At 37.9% G+C, this 15,740-nt stretch overlaps 1 protein-coding gene across 9 annotated transcripts in view; it reads left to right on the plus strand.

Annotated features, from left to right (window-relative positions):
- Positions 1–15,740, plus strand: part of LOC145983989 (latrophilin Cirl-like) — a 310,072-nt gene that overhangs the window by 83,543 nt on the left and 210,789 nt on the right. Inside the window, exon 2 of one of the 9 annotated variants that reach the window (XM_083117242.1) lies at positions 4,179–4,268. The exons of the other annotated variants lie outside the window; for them this stretch is intronic. The gene's annotated coding sequence lies outside the window, so the exon portion shown is untranslated. The remainder of the gene's footprint in view (positions 1–4,178; positions 4,269–15,740) is intronic. 9 annotated transcript variants of the gene reach the window in all.

The following is a 15,740-nucleotide window of genomic DNA, read 5'->3' on the forward strand; positions in this document are numbered from 1 at the left end:
TATTACGCTGCACGCCACGTAAGTTTCTGTATTTGGCAAACAGCATATTTATTGTTTTTTTTTCCCCTGAGCATTGTTATTGTTTTTTTCTGAGCATTTGGTCTTTTGTTATTTGCTACATGACTCTGCCGTATACTATTGTACCCATAGGTGTGCGCAGACCCTTTGATTAGGGGGTCAAAAGCCTTGATGAAAGTTTATTCGGAGAAAGAAGAAACCTCATTCCATCTCACTGTTTTATTGTATTGGAGGGTTTGGAGCAGGGGCGTATGTAGTGTGTGTCTGGAACCGCCGAAAATCACTGCGTTAGATGAATTCAAACTTCCGGGACACCATTTTTTTGCCCCCCCTTTATTTCCTTTCTCTGTGGTTAATAGACTAATTTGCATATAAACATGCACAGTAAATTCAAAACAACTGCACAAACTTTATTCATTTTCAACAGTGATGGACATTAGAGAGGATTAACCCCTCACTTTTTGCCACTTACACTTAATGCTAAGCCTTGTCTATCGAGTAGAAGTAGAATGCTCTCCCTCCCCCTTCCCCAGTTTTGGTACCCAATGCCACTACTGATTTCCAATGTATCTGGCAATTTATTCTGCAAACACGTAGAGGTAACATAACTAACAAATAAATTGTGTGGGAATGTTAACATGAAATTTGCTAGATAACAAAGGTGAATAGTTCAATTAGATAGGAAATAATCCACCCCTTCCATAGTTGCTTGGTACTTTCGTCCGCTCGATAATACTTATTTTTTTATGAGAGCATAATATTGTTTAATAACGGTGATAAAATTTCGCTACACTATATTTCTAAGTGGAAGTATTAGCCCTCCCCCCCCCCCCCCCGTGCGCACGCCTATCATTGTACAGATATCGTTCGAGGAGCTAGCCAGCAAAAATGCAAGGGCAAGTGCACAATCAGAAAAACTTGAAAACAGTTCATGAGGCGTCGTCGCCTTGTAATCAAGGGGTCCCGGGTTCGATATCCTGTGCAGGCACATAGTGGTTCGGATCCCACTTTAAACTGTAGGTCCAGTCCCGATTAGCCTTACTGTGCATAAAGTGGACTTAAAAACCAAATAAACCAACCAACCAGTTCATGAGGGAGAATGTTTTTCTTTTGTTTCGTTTGGTTGTCAGATTTAAGTTAAATTTAAAGGCAAAAATAAGTTGTTCGTATTAATTGTAACAATATCAGCATCACTAAATACAATTTTAACAAGCCATCTGCAAAATATTGTCCACGGGGTAACATGTATGTTGTAGCATAGTAGCGTGAGTTGCCTGTTCACCACAAGACTCTCAAGGTAAGGATAAGTCAAATATGCTTTACGGGACCCCTTGCTTATAACTAGACCTAGAATTTTAGAGTTTTAACCTATTTTTTTTCTTTCCAGATAGATAAGAAGTAACAAGTTATATCGGCGTTTCATAAAAAAACGAAACAACTGACTTAAGTTTTATAGTGCCTAAAAAAACTATTTTGCTTGTTAGAACCTATTTTAGGTTTATGTGCCTAAATTAAACCTTTTTTTTTAGGTTTTTATATTTTTTAGGTTTTATAGGATATTTATATCCCACAGAGGTATTTACTACGTTTGGTGGCGAAATAATTCAATGACTGGCGTGTTTGAAACATGTTTTCTGTCGATTTCCCTCCCTCCAAGTATATGATGTTTATCAGAGCTTTAAACAAAACAAAAATGTCTGACGTCACTGTTACCTGCAGACAGGGGACAGTTCCCCCCTACTTTTTACCCCTGCATTATAGACTCTTAATGCTAAGCCTTGCCTACTAAGATAAAGTAAACTGTCCTTGCTCCTCTCCCCCCAATCGTCACTACTGCATGCACAGTTCCAAGTGCAAACTTCTGATCTGTATGGCCTTGCTCACTTTCGCGTCAGTTTGGTCCTTTTTGACATTCACGCCTTGCGAAGTAATATTTCAGCATTCAAATTAGCACTACTGACTATGTTTCTGTTGAAAGATAATTCTCAGCACATGAAATGATCTTCACAGACAAAAGGTGAAGTTTGAGTGTGGATAACGCAAAAAGATTCATGGTGGTTACTAGGACCATGATAAAATTCAAGTATAATTCCTGGTTTTCAAGGTGAACTTTCCAAAAATTCAAGGATACAAGCAGATGTTTTCTCTATTCCAACCTTACGTGATACCGCCTCTCACCCTACCTTCCACACACAAAAATATTGACAATATAAAGGGGTTGTATCTTTCCAATGTAAATAATCAACTTCAAGATATATTATTTTGTAATAATCTTCCGTTTGTCAGATAGATTGTTCTGTAAAAGACACTAACAAAGTAATCGGATTCATAAAATTTTGTTTTATTTTCTGTGTAGCTTTCTTTTTCATCCTCAAAAAAATGAATGAAATAAAAGCTAAACTGAGAGAAACTTTCCTCAGGGCATTTATAAACATGTATAAATTTAATGGGATATGGTCATGGATTAATAAAAGTTGCAATTTTTCACGTCTACGGAGGAAAAAATGGAATAGAGAAAACATCCGCTTGTACCTTATTTCATGTCTTGCCAAAATTCATGATTAACTTCACGCATAATTTCTGGTGCCAATAATTCACGTGTAATTCCCGAAATTCAAGGAATTCCAAGTGAGTAGCCACCCTGATATTGTGCAGCAAATTATACATACGTAATTCATTTTTCATATCAACAAGTAACTTTTTCTAACAGCACAAGTGCAGTATTATAATAATTTGTAGATAATTTTGAAAATGATATAAAGAAATGAAAATTTGTTTAGAAAATTAATATTTGGTTTGTTTTGATTTACTGTTTTAAATCCACTTTGTGCACAGTCAGACTAATCGGGACTGGACCTACAGTTTAAAGTGGATCCGAACCACTATGTGCCTCCACCGGGTATCGAACCCGGGACCCCTTGATTGCAAGGCAAATTAATATTTGGTTATTACGGTTTTGTGAAATTTTGTTTTTAACGATTGTATCTAATCAGTATTTTTCAGGAATTGTGGACTAAATTAAGTATTTTTGCAACCTATTTCAGGATTTTTGGAGCCTAATTTAAGCTTTTTAGAACCTAATTTAAGGTTTTTAGAACCTATTTTAGGATTTTTAGAACCTATTTTCTGATTTTTCGAGCCTATTTTAGGAACCTAAAAGCACACTTTTTAGAACCTAAAAATCCGAAGTCTACGTTATAACTTGCGTGAGTCAAATACAACTCACATGGCAGTTAACGTGCTAGACTAGAGGGTGATTGTCAAAACGGGTACAGTTACGATCGAGAGTTGCTTGATTTCTGGGCATAATGAATTAATTCTGTGTGAAATTTTTTTATTAGGGTGCGTGTGCCTAATTAATTGACAATCCTTTTTAGCTGTTTGAACACTGAACATTCGTCAGTTTTGAAATAAAACTGCACATACTATGGTTGATATTTCTAACTGTTCAGAGTTTTTTAGAACATGACTGCAACTCGAGCATTAATAAGTAAGCGAACCATTTAGATTCACTTTCGTTGAATCTTGTTCGCTGATAAGATTCTTTTTCATTGAGTTTTTCACTTGATAGTGAGATATAATCGAATTCCGTGGCAGTGAGATATAATCGAATTCCGTGGGGGAAACCACGCTAGTCTCACAACCTTGAAATCGAAAGCAAGTGATATCACGCATATTTTACATTTAATTAATGTAATTCGCAAAGTGAACATAAAAATTAAGAGTGTAACATTGTGAGTTCCATTTAGGGTACTTATGTTCCCAAGGTAAATTGTGTGAATTGCCAGGCATGGTAATATTTATGGTAAATTTCAGACTCATATTAGACAGTAAATTAGATTACTATCTAATCTGTAATTAAGCTTAACTTTAATTACTTAACTACTGCCTATTATTTCCTATTATAACGCATTATTGTGAAGGCTGTAGTCTAATACTGATCGATTCATGGATGATTCTTAATTGCGTTGTTAAACTGTCCTAATTTTGTTGAGAATGAGCAATTATTACATTTTAGAAATATAATTAATAATGTACTGTTCAGTACCAACATAGAGATGAAAATGAAATTTTCTTGGTGTATTCTTCACCAGTAAGCAAGCACAGACTTGGAATTAAATGAAAAATATTCTAATTATTTTTTCCCCCTTTTTTTCTAGGTGAGTACTTCACAGCAATTCTTACATATATTCTAGCTGCTTGATTTTTGGAGTGGAATATTTTACTAGACGTCATCATCTAGCAATCAGGTATTGTGGCGTTTTCGATTGCACGATTATATTTTCAAATATAAAGATACATTATGTTTCCGAAGTTATTTCAGTTAACACTTTAGTTCTGTACTCAATATCAGATACAAAAGACCCGAATTAATTATCATGCACACGGCCGGAGTTACAAACGAAATAATATAAGTTGAAAATATTAACTAATATCACTGATATCCATTAGAGCAAGCTTACAAGAAAGCAGTTGGATCCCAAATTTAGTGTTGAGAGGCGGACTACCAAGCCATTGTTATCCATAAATGACTTGATTACGATTGTATGTTTTGAATTTCTACAAATTCTTCTCATTGCTTCTAATATAGATTTTCAGAAAAAAAAAATTGTAACACAAGACCTGGGACAAGCAATAGCAATTTACTTTCAAACTATATTTTTCATTGTATATAGTTTTATTAGTTATGTGAGGAGTAGTATTGCTGATGGGGGATAACTTCACTGTAACTTTAGACCCTAATACATCAGCAGTTGTTCGATGTGTTTGTACCGGCCCCCGTGGCGGAGTGGTGTCGACCTCCGTGGCGAAGTGGTGCAATAAATAAGGTCACGTTATCAGAGAAGACAGGTGGTTTGGCACTAATACACGTGAACACACAGGCAAGAGCATTGTTTGTACAGACTGGCCTTAAAACAGCTTTCTCACTGCACGAGTCAACGACCCAAGCATGTATACAGACGATAATACAGGACATTCCATTAGAAGCTCCCATCGATATCCAAAGTATCCCCAAAATATTTTCGTTTTATAAGGACATCGCTTTACAGGTATGCTACCAGTTATTACGACATGAGACAATTACACCATCTGTTAAAAAGTTATATAGTGAAATCAATAGTTTCAAGCACACAGTACCACGAATAGTCAGGGATTTCAATACACATAATTGGCCACAAATATGGGAAAATGTCTCCGCCAAACACCTTTCAAAAGCTGCTCAATCAATATGGTACAAAGTGGTTCATCGTGTTATAGTGACAAGAGATAGGACATACCAATATGGAATCAGTGACTCTCCTAACTGAATATCATGCAACGTGCCTGACTCTTTAGCCCACAGGATAACCAAGTGTCGCAACTCCTCCACGGCGTGGAACAAATTGCGAACAATGCTCAGTCGTATATGCCGCACCTCATTAACAAAGTTTACGGATACAGATATAGTTTTTCCTGCTTTCAATTTTTATCCACCAACAAAACAACGAGCAGTACAATGGTTGATAACAGAATACTTATTATATATATTTCACAATGACGAGAGCAGTTTTAAAAAACAATTCAGTATCTTCTTGCAAGAACAATATGAAAAAATTCCTCTCCAAGCAAGGAAGAAATGGTATGCAAATTTCTTATTAGTGCTTTATACTTAATTTAGGTCAAACAAAAATGTAAAGGTTAACCAGATAGAAATACGAATTGTAATAGCAGTACTACACTTATGTCAAAAACAATGTAATTCCATAACTTGTATATCAGAATGAAAAAAAAAAGTGGTTAGCAGAGCGCGCTACAACGCCAGGGGTTCTGGGTTCGAGTCCCGGGTAAGGCATGGGTATTTGTGTTCGTCCAGTTTATAAGAAACAAAGAAAATGTAAGAATTGAAAAGTGTAAAAGTGAGAAAAAGAGTGAATGGTGGGGGATACCTCCGTGTAGGGGGTATTTCCTTTTCTTTAAAAGAAAAAAAAAAGTGGTTAGCACATCGCGCTACGACGCCAGGGTCCCAGGTTCGAATCCCGGCCTGGGCATGGATGTTTGCGAGTGTCCATTCATCAATTTCATCATATCATCACTCATCCCCATCTTCGAGAATTAGCCAAAAGTGTCACAAAAAGCGAAGTAAAATAAAGTAAATCAAAATCAAAAAATCAAATCAAATCGATGTGTTTGAAGAGAAGCAGCCCTTTCACGTTTAATAAACTCAAGTAAAACTCAAAACACAGACTAAAGTATTAAATAGATGTGAAATATTAAAGCTACCTATCCCGTTGCCCTTTAAGAAATATATTTTTTATTAATGTTTCACAATGACAAATCTTTAATGTAAAAAAACTAACATTCTACTTAAGGGAAAGCTGCACTTTTAGACATACGCGCTGTGATTATACTGCTTGCATTATCGTGGTATACATCTATAAGAAAGGCTATAATTTTTGTGTCCAAACCGAAGTAGGAGCTACTAGGACTAGAATAAGTATTTTAAGAAATAGATGTATTTCCCACCCCCAAACTTTACATCGTACCTAAATACGCACAATAATTGTGCCTGATTCGCAGTACGTGTGCATGTATGTGCGTGCGGAAGGGAATAAGAACTTCTCGCGTTGAACACAGGCTTATTGACTAAACATATTCTTTAAAGACTTAAGTTTATGTTCTCGCTTCTTGTTTTTATTAATATATATTTCTCTACCTTCGCCCTTTGGTGTTTCTTATTACCGAGAGTGTTAAGTGGTATACTTTTGATGTCGGGACTCGCATGGGCGTTCTTTGTCAGAGTCCATTCTTTCATTTCACCTGATTTTCACTCATCCTCATCGTTGCGGTTAGTCAAAAGTGGAACAAAAGCGACGCTAAATAACAAAAATAAACACATCCTCAAAATATATTTTCTTTGTTTTTTTTTCAAAGATGCGGAAGTTAATAATGTCAGTTCGAAATTCCCTAGCACTATAAAATAGTTTAGGGCCGTTGAAACGGCGTAGGGAAGTTTACTAGATTTGGTCCCCGAGTCTCTCTCGAAATACATCGTCTTCCTGCAGACACTTGATCGTAGTTTGAGGTTCTAATGGAAGCCCAACTACGACCATTCCGAAATTCACAAATTTAGGTCTGGTAAAAGAGATCGTGTCGTCCCCACAAACAAGTGAAATTGGTTTCCCCCAAGTAGGAATAAGAGATTACATCAAGCGAAAGCTCTTAGTCCCAAACCCAGACGGTCGTCAACGACGTTGACCAGATAATGGGGTCCACTCTGATTGGAATTGGGAACACTAAGAAGGTCAGTCTTGCGTCATCGACCGCGAATTTGGGAGCTATCATTCGCGTCAAAATGAAAGGCGAATGAGCAACCGAAATAAAGCAGAAGATTTCGATGCAGACTGCCCGACTGTGTTGGTGAAATGAGGTGTGACCGCTCAATTCCATTAAGTGAGACGAGTTCTGTAGTTTCTTTACCCTTCGTAGGGAGCATGATGGTTCGGTCACCCGAAAGAAGTCAAATACCATCCAGAGGGTTCTGTTCGCTTTGGGCTCGTATCAGTGTGATCAGGACTTCTGCGTGTCTCTTGGGTGAAAAGCAAGACAGTGAAAGTGCAGTACGGGAGCAATTTCTTTGGTTTCAAAATTCCCATGTAAATCTCTAATGGATGAATGACAGACGAATAAGGAATATGGAATATCCATAAGTATTATATTTCAATCATTTTATTATTCGACACATGCCAGTATGCTTTTGAGCTGGCGATTGATCTGCGTTAACTTGAGCTTCCATGGAACTCTAAGCATTTTCCTTAATTCGTTTTTTTCCCCTCATTAATCTGGAGATGTCATGATGTAGTTGAGCTCCCATGTAGCTACTGAATAGCCGACCATCGTGAAGTAGGAGTTGGCGGGTTTGAATCCTGGATAAGGCATGGTTGTTTGGGTTGTTTGCGATGTAAAAAAGTGAAAAATTGAAAGAAGAGATATAAGCAAAATGATACTTGAGATAGAGAAAATATTTTTTTCAAAAAGTGTATATCGCTGTCGCTTTTAGTGCGAGAGGTCCCGGGTTCGATCTCCGACGAAAGTGTTAACCCAGAAGTTTGAAGGCAAGTAAGGAGTTATGAAAGCAATGGTAGTGGACTCCGGTCTAGGAAGCCAGAAACCAGATGCGATGGGAGAAGATGCGCTGGTCAAACATCACCCAAAGAAAATTGCTTGGCAGTCTGGCCCTTCAAAGGCTGTTGAGCCACAAAGTGTAGATTTTTTAGTTCATGTAGTTGTTTCGTAGAAGTTAAATATATGTTCAGACGGGTTAATGGGAATGGGACTTGACTTTAAAGTGTGATCTGAACCACTGTGCCACGTGCCTCCACAGGAGGTTGAACCTAGATCCCAGTGATTACAAGGCGAGAGCGCAACCACAGTGCCATCGGAGAAGCCCTTAAGATTGTATATGTTGTATATTGTATATGATTCATTGTTCGTACTATTATGTGCTATCATATGATACAGTGCTAACCACAAGATATTCAAAACTTAACAAGCTCATTTACGTGCAAAGATAAATACACCACATATTCCACATATCTGGTGCAAATTTAAGACTAGGATTAGCAAAAGTATTTACCAAAAACGTATTCATGTTTTCCTTTAGATAAATACTTTCATGCATTGCTGGAATTAATTAAAAATACCTACGATAGAAACAAATAAGTGGCTCAACAGCATGAGGGCAACACAACCTGGGTCTTTGCAAACTATCGAGGTCTAAGAAAATACGTTATTATCTAGGAGTAGTGAGAAGAAAAAAATCTGTAGTTCAAATATTGCCTAGCTGTTAACGTAAACCTCATCGTTCCTCAGGATTTTTTATATACAGGGTGAGTGGTAAACTCTGTTCATAGTAGGGTCTGAGCATAGGGTGGAATCTCAGCCAATTTTCTACAGTGGTAGTGTTTGGATGAGGAATGTCTCACAAATACAACAATGGATTTGTAGCGAATATCATACATTCTTCGTTTATAAAGGACAATATATCCATCTATCTTCTTCGCGATGGTTAACCAAAAGGTAGATAAATAGGACATAAAATAAACATAACAAACAAAAACAAGGCAGACTGTTCTGGAATATGGAAGCCAACCTTCGAAGGCAACTGAACCGGTTAGAAGGGAGTCTGAACCACAATGCAGAAACTCAGAGCATGGTTATTAATCAGGATTTGAATCCGCGACGGAGCGCCAGCGTCGAACTTGGTTGAGACCACCTACTGTTGAAAGATTGTTGCTGTCTAGTGCATTTGCAAGTTGATAAAGCACTTGATCGCACCCATATCAAATGCTTGTCCACACTTTTCTTTTTCCAATGGAAATTTTATTGTTGACTGTAGTTTGTGTTGACTCTGCCGGTATTTGCTCCTCACAGGCCTGTGCCAGGTATCGAACCCGGAGGATATGTGAATTTAATAAGTGGACGCTATGATGCCCACGCTGACAATCAAGTCCACTGCAGTGGACATCAAGGAATGTCAAACTTTTAACCTTGAACGAAGATAAGATTGTTACCCGATTAAGATATTCTTAATAATTTCTTTCGTGAAACAAAAACTCTAATCAACAACATTTCTATGTAATCCCGCGAACCCTAAACCTGTTGTACCGGTTTCAGGGAGAAATGTGCAGGACTTTAATTAAGCAGCATTGCCTAAATGTTGGACGGAAATTCTAGTTGGTGACAGTGTTAAAACTTCATTCCTAAGCACTGAACACGTTCATTGGTTTATTCTCTTGAATCCCTTCTTCTAAACCAGCGATATTGGGAAGACTAGCCACATAGTTTATAAATCAAGATTTAATAACCATAATTGTCTATGCTACGTAGTATTAGTCTCACTCGGCTTGAAGACAAGGAGCAAAGGAAAAGGAACACGCAGTGAATCTTGAATGACAAGTACCACTCTCGGTTGCAGTTTTGCAGTAATTGTTCGCTGAAGAAACGACCTATTAGTTTCATCTGTTTCAGCCAAGGCAACCCTACTTTCCGTCTGCCTTTGGCCGAAGTGAGAAGGGGAAACTTTTCTAAATGAAGAGGGGTCGTCTGGAACGAATCATTTCCAGCATTCTGCCAAGGGAAGCTCTATGCATCACTCTGCCACGACTGTCGAAACTTGACGTTCGGAAATTGATCGTTCTCTCCGGCTATGATCTTGTGACTGCAAGCGGCTTATTCAGTGGAGAAGGCGAGAATTAACAGAGAGCTGCTTGGGAACTGTCGCAGTAACAATGGATGACCTCGGCACAGATTTACCCAGTAAGTTAAGTAAGTGATCTGCTCAGGTTGTTGTTTCAGTTCATGGCCGTATATCCTGAGCTTATACGTATTTGACATGTACTCTTTTCATTCCACCCACACGCACACTGAAATAGAATCTCAGAGAAAATACTTGGGTAAATCCTTTAATTTATTTAGTGGTATGCTTATCCATTGTAGTTGTTCATTTCCTTCATCGCTCATCCATATGATAGTTGACATAGATTGACTTTCTTAAAAAGTATGTTCTACTTTCTTAAGTTTTTATGAGATAAGGACCTTAATCCAAGGTAATTCAAAAACAAGAAATAATTTTTTAGCCTGAGATATGATTCCCAGAATATATAATACTGAAACGAGGTTAAAGGAACAATGATATTAATTATATGCGGTATGCTATAGTGCACATACACACACATTTGTCACATCAATTTTCCATATGTTAAGACATATTAACGTTAACATTTACTGAGTTCATCAAATATCTCTCAGTAATTGTATTTAAAAATATATTTCAACCTACAATTCAACCTTCGGACTTTCTTAAACAAATGTGATTACTGGAAACATGTTTAGTGCAGCAAATATGCCCACGAGAGGTTAGTTTTGCTTCTGATTTATCCCTTTATAAATATGATTTCAAACTTCAAAGACTGGCAGTGCATACGTGTGTGAAGAACGGTGTAAGTCAATTAGGTGTAGGAATGCTTATTTATAACACAGGATTTTTTGCATGTATATCAACTTTAGAAAATCTCTTCTGTGCCGTTCCTCACATGTCCCTATTACTTATGTAAATGCATCTTTTAGTTATTTATCATTGTGTATTTGTCCCGTGCTTTTAACTGCGATGAGTAGGGTGACATAATGATTTAAAACTGATGAAATAACAAAATAAGCAATGCTCTCGTACATTCACAGACTTAGTTAAAGGCACCATTCCGACATTCATCCGCAAATACTGGCAATTAGGAACGTTAATCAAAGCAACCAGCCTTGTGTTTAAATACCTTCAAGAGGGGAGCTGACGGAAAATTTGAGCATGGTTATTGGGACACGGGATACGCTGCTCCAGTAATAAAGTTAGGGCAGTTAGCCCTTTTTTTCCAGAAAAGCTGCCCCATTCTCTCAACCCTTTTTTATGTTAGCCGCAAATTGCAAAGGAAAAAAAGGGCAAGGTGTTTGCGGGATACTTTGGAGCAAATGGTCGAGGTTAACGATGTATCTGGAAAGCTGCGCTGTTTCATTATGTTTAACTTCCTGAACGTCATCACCGTAAAGAAATTTATGTATCATGGCTGTATAAAAAAGCGGCTTTGTTTGCATGAACACTTCTAATGAACCCACTTCATGTCCTCATTGCTTCTTTAGTAACAAGTTAGGAACTTAGTAGTAAAAATAATGCGCAAGGATTCTTACCTGTATTTGGTAGAAATCATTTACGGGAATTACCGTGTTTGTAAAAGAAAATCAGATTTTTCTTAGCATTTAGAGATCATTGTTATTATTTAGTAAATGTACCCACTGACATTTTCTCCTGTATATAATCTACATGTTCTATCTTCATGCAGTGTCTCACATAAATCGAAAAGAGCCAGTCCGCTTACACTCAGTAATTTATAGAACATTCTACAAGTCTACGTCCCCCAGAGGTAGTCTTTGCATTCATTGCTTCTATTTTTTAACGTCACGGAAGCTTGCTCCTCCTCCTTTCTTTCTTTCGATTTCGGTCATTTTAATTATTTACGACGTCTTGGGTTATGTGGATGAATGATGATATGAACTGGATGATGTAACAAGCACAATGATGATACTTATATATCTTACCCAGGGTTCGAACCTAGGACCTAGGACTTCGTATTATGTTAGACGATGATCGCCCAACCTATCACATCCTGTTTGATTCCCACGCTACCTCTCGTGAATGTTCTGTTTTGTAAACGAAGAGCAAACCTCGGAACGCGCAAGGAGCAAAGCACTCTGTGTTTACAAAATGCAATCAGTGACGGCTTCTAACCACACATTCGCAGACATTATTAGCATTTTACCAACTAGGACGACGTTTACAAAGAATGGAAGTCAGTGGCGGCTTGTAATCATACATTCGCGATTATCTCGAAAACGGCTCGTTTGGAGACCCATGTTTACTGAGATTTTTTTGCTGCTATTATCGTGTACTTTCACCTGTGTCAGTTTGCGCTATTACTTATGAGACACCCTGTATATGTGTGTGTGTGTGTGTGTGTGTATATATATATATATATATATATATATATATATATATGTGTGTGTGTGTGTGTGTGTGTGTGTGTGTGTATGTGTGTGTGTGTGGGGGGGTTATGGCTCAGTTGTGTCAGATGGGTTTGTTATAATGATAATAACAAACTATTATCTTTATCACATTTTAAAAATATATCCTTATTCTCACTTTGCAAATAGAGGTATATTTCTGAAGCCCCCATTTTGCCGCCATATTAAAAAAATACAAAATTGGTTATTGTGCAATAAATTACGATTCGAACAGGAACTCTTTTGTTACAAGGCAACGGTGTTAAGGTTAACCATGAAAAATATAAAAGTGTTGTTGAGTGTTTAGGCGCTGGCTGGAGTCTTGACGATTATTCACTGAAGCGACGAGAACGTCTGAGTCTTTTAACCTGGAAAATCACTCAAATTTGTTGCGACAACCGTGTAACATACTCGCTATCATAAAGGAAAATAGTTTAGCTTCTTCCTCCCTTGTCTCTCTCGCTCTTGCCACATTTTTCTTTTCAAATTATTTTCTTTGTAGTTAAGGAAAATGGATCTGATAATAAATGCAGGCAATGATTCAAGCGGCGACATGGTCGTTTGACGATCACACTTTCCCGACAGAGGTCTTTCAGGACGCAGTTTTTGATGTCCAAAATGCCTTGATTTGCCCCATAAGTGTATGTGAATCGAGGACGATGTGCCTGGGCTTGCCCATTGCGTGCCTTCGAAAGTTTCAGGAAACGATATCCCCCCCTTCCACACCTTTTCGTTTATATGAAACACTTCTGGAAAGAAAATAACTCGGCTGACGCATCGGAATGTATCAATCCAAAGCAACAACAAAGCAGCCAGAACCATTACGACCAGGTATATAGAAATAACCACGATCGCACGCAAGCCAAACGGTGTGAATTTTGCTCCAAACCAAAGAACAAAAAACAGCAGTACGGGCAGAGCGGCTTGCATTTGAAGTCTGCCTGAAACCTGCTTCGGGGGGGGGGGGGGGAACTCGTGGTAATATAACTTCCTGACGTAACAGCACCAAGAGAAGGAGGAGGAAGAAGAAGGAACGGAGGGAGAGGAAGGAAAAGAAAAAAATGCTTCTAGGCTAGAACCGGCAAGAGGGTTCGTGTGAGGATAAGCAACGTGAAATGAAGTGTTGGAAGCAGCCATGTTCGTGTTGAGCCATTTGGTTGATGTTAAGAGGAGGAGGGGAGTTGGAATTGAGCGCGGGCCGTGGGCAGTGGTGTTTGGGCTGTGGGAAATTTCCCTCAGATTAGAGAATTTCCCTCAAAGAATGAAATTTTAAATGAAGGGATATTTCTTCTTGCAATATCTGTAAAGATGGAGGTGAAAAAGACCTCGTATGCCGCACACCACGGGTTCACAATTCACGTTTAAGACGACTATATGAGCAGATAGGCCAATCGGGACTGGACCTAGAGTTTAAAGTGGAATCTGGACCACTATGTCCCTCCACCTTGATTACTAGGCGACAACGTTACCACTACGCCATCGGGGAGGCCCATTTGCCACTGTGGGTCGAATTTGTAATTACTATAAACAAAATATACGACTTATTTATAAATAATCAGGTAGATATCCACATGGTAAATCTGACTAAATCGCGTAGTGAAGTAAATTTGGTTTTGTTAAATATTTCAAATACACCGAAGTCTCGAACAAGATCGAGCAGAGTGGCGGAGTGGTTAACACATAGCGCTACGACCCAGGGGTCCCGGGTTCGAATCCCAGCCAGGGCATGGATATTTGTGAGTGTCCATTCATCAATTCCATCATGTCATCACTCATCCTCATCTTCGCAAATTAACCAAAAGTGACACAAGGAGCGAAGTAAAATATATAAAATAAATAAATCAATCGAACATGATCGATAGTTTCGGACTAAGTCTCGCTTTCGTCTTGTTAAGTCTCGAAGGTTCTCGTCTTGTTCTCAAGACGAGAACGAGACTTCTCCAGGTACCATCCCTAACAGAAATTTCTACAGAATAGTGCCTGTCTTGGTTACCATATTATAGGGTCATGAAAATGAATCATCTTAAGAGCTGGATACTTGCTCTAAAGGACGATGCTAAGATGAGTAATTTTTATGGGTGATACCAAAGATAACATCTTGAAATAGGATGATAATCATATTTTGCGCCGGCAAACATGAAGTGAGTGCCAATGCAAGAACTTTATTCTTTCAGTCCACTACTACGGCTCATCGTTAAATTAGCATGATAGGTAGTTCTTAGGCCCTATGGGGTTGCAAGTTTACTTCTACTGTCGGTAGTCTATGTAGCAATGACAGTGAACCGTAAGTTTCAATAACACTATAAATCCAAACATATGATGCTACATGTTAGACATTGACTGCTGCGAAGCATTCCAAAACAACTGCACATTTTCACGGATTGTTCCTAATTGAATAACATTTAATGTTATGTCAGCATTGTTAAATTGAACATGTGCAAACCAAATACAAGCAACTTGAAATAGACGTCTCAAGAAAAGGGCATTATCTCCTTTAGTGAATACCAACGTGGGCAATTCAATGTTACGAAGTCTCCTAATTAATATAAGTGCAAGATCGTATCAAATTAAGTAATTTGGTAGATATTTTAACTTCATTAGTAAAAGTAAATAATGGGTCTGCAGAAATTGTATAAGTTTGTCGAATGCGTAATTTTCATAAGTTGAAATAATTGAGAGAATAGCAACATTATAGGCATGTCTAGCATCTGTTATGCTGTTCGTTAAGGTGGCCAAATTACTGCGAGAAAAGTGCTTTAAATAGAAAACATTATGTGTACGAATACTTGTTATATTCACACATGAAGAATGGAGAGTTATTATTGCTACCCAAAAATAATTGTTTTGTATCCAACCCTATGTAATAGTTTTATTAAAGCTTTTAGTGGTAATTAATTTTAATTTTCAAATTATAAAATGCACACGTGTGACCCATGTGTACGTTGCCCATCCTGATTTGTTGTAAATTGTAAATGGCTTCCTCGTGAAATAATTCTCACTCAAGAGCATGGATATACTCTGCCGTTCAAATAATCTGTGGTCTTGTTTATTATATTGCATAATAATATTTAAAAAATCCTAAACCGATCTGTGGTGTTGGGTCTCGATAAGTTCGGTCACGCACTCAGTCGTCTTTC

The sequence above is a fragment of the Lepisma saccharinum genome, chromosome 2 (assembly GCF_977018435.1).
Source record: "Lepisma saccharinum chromosome 2, izLepSacc3.1, whole genome shotgun sequence".
In the NCBI taxonomy this organism is placed as follows: Eukaryota; Metazoa; Arthropoda; class Insecta; order Zygentoma; family Lepismatidae; genus Lepisma; species Lepisma saccharinum.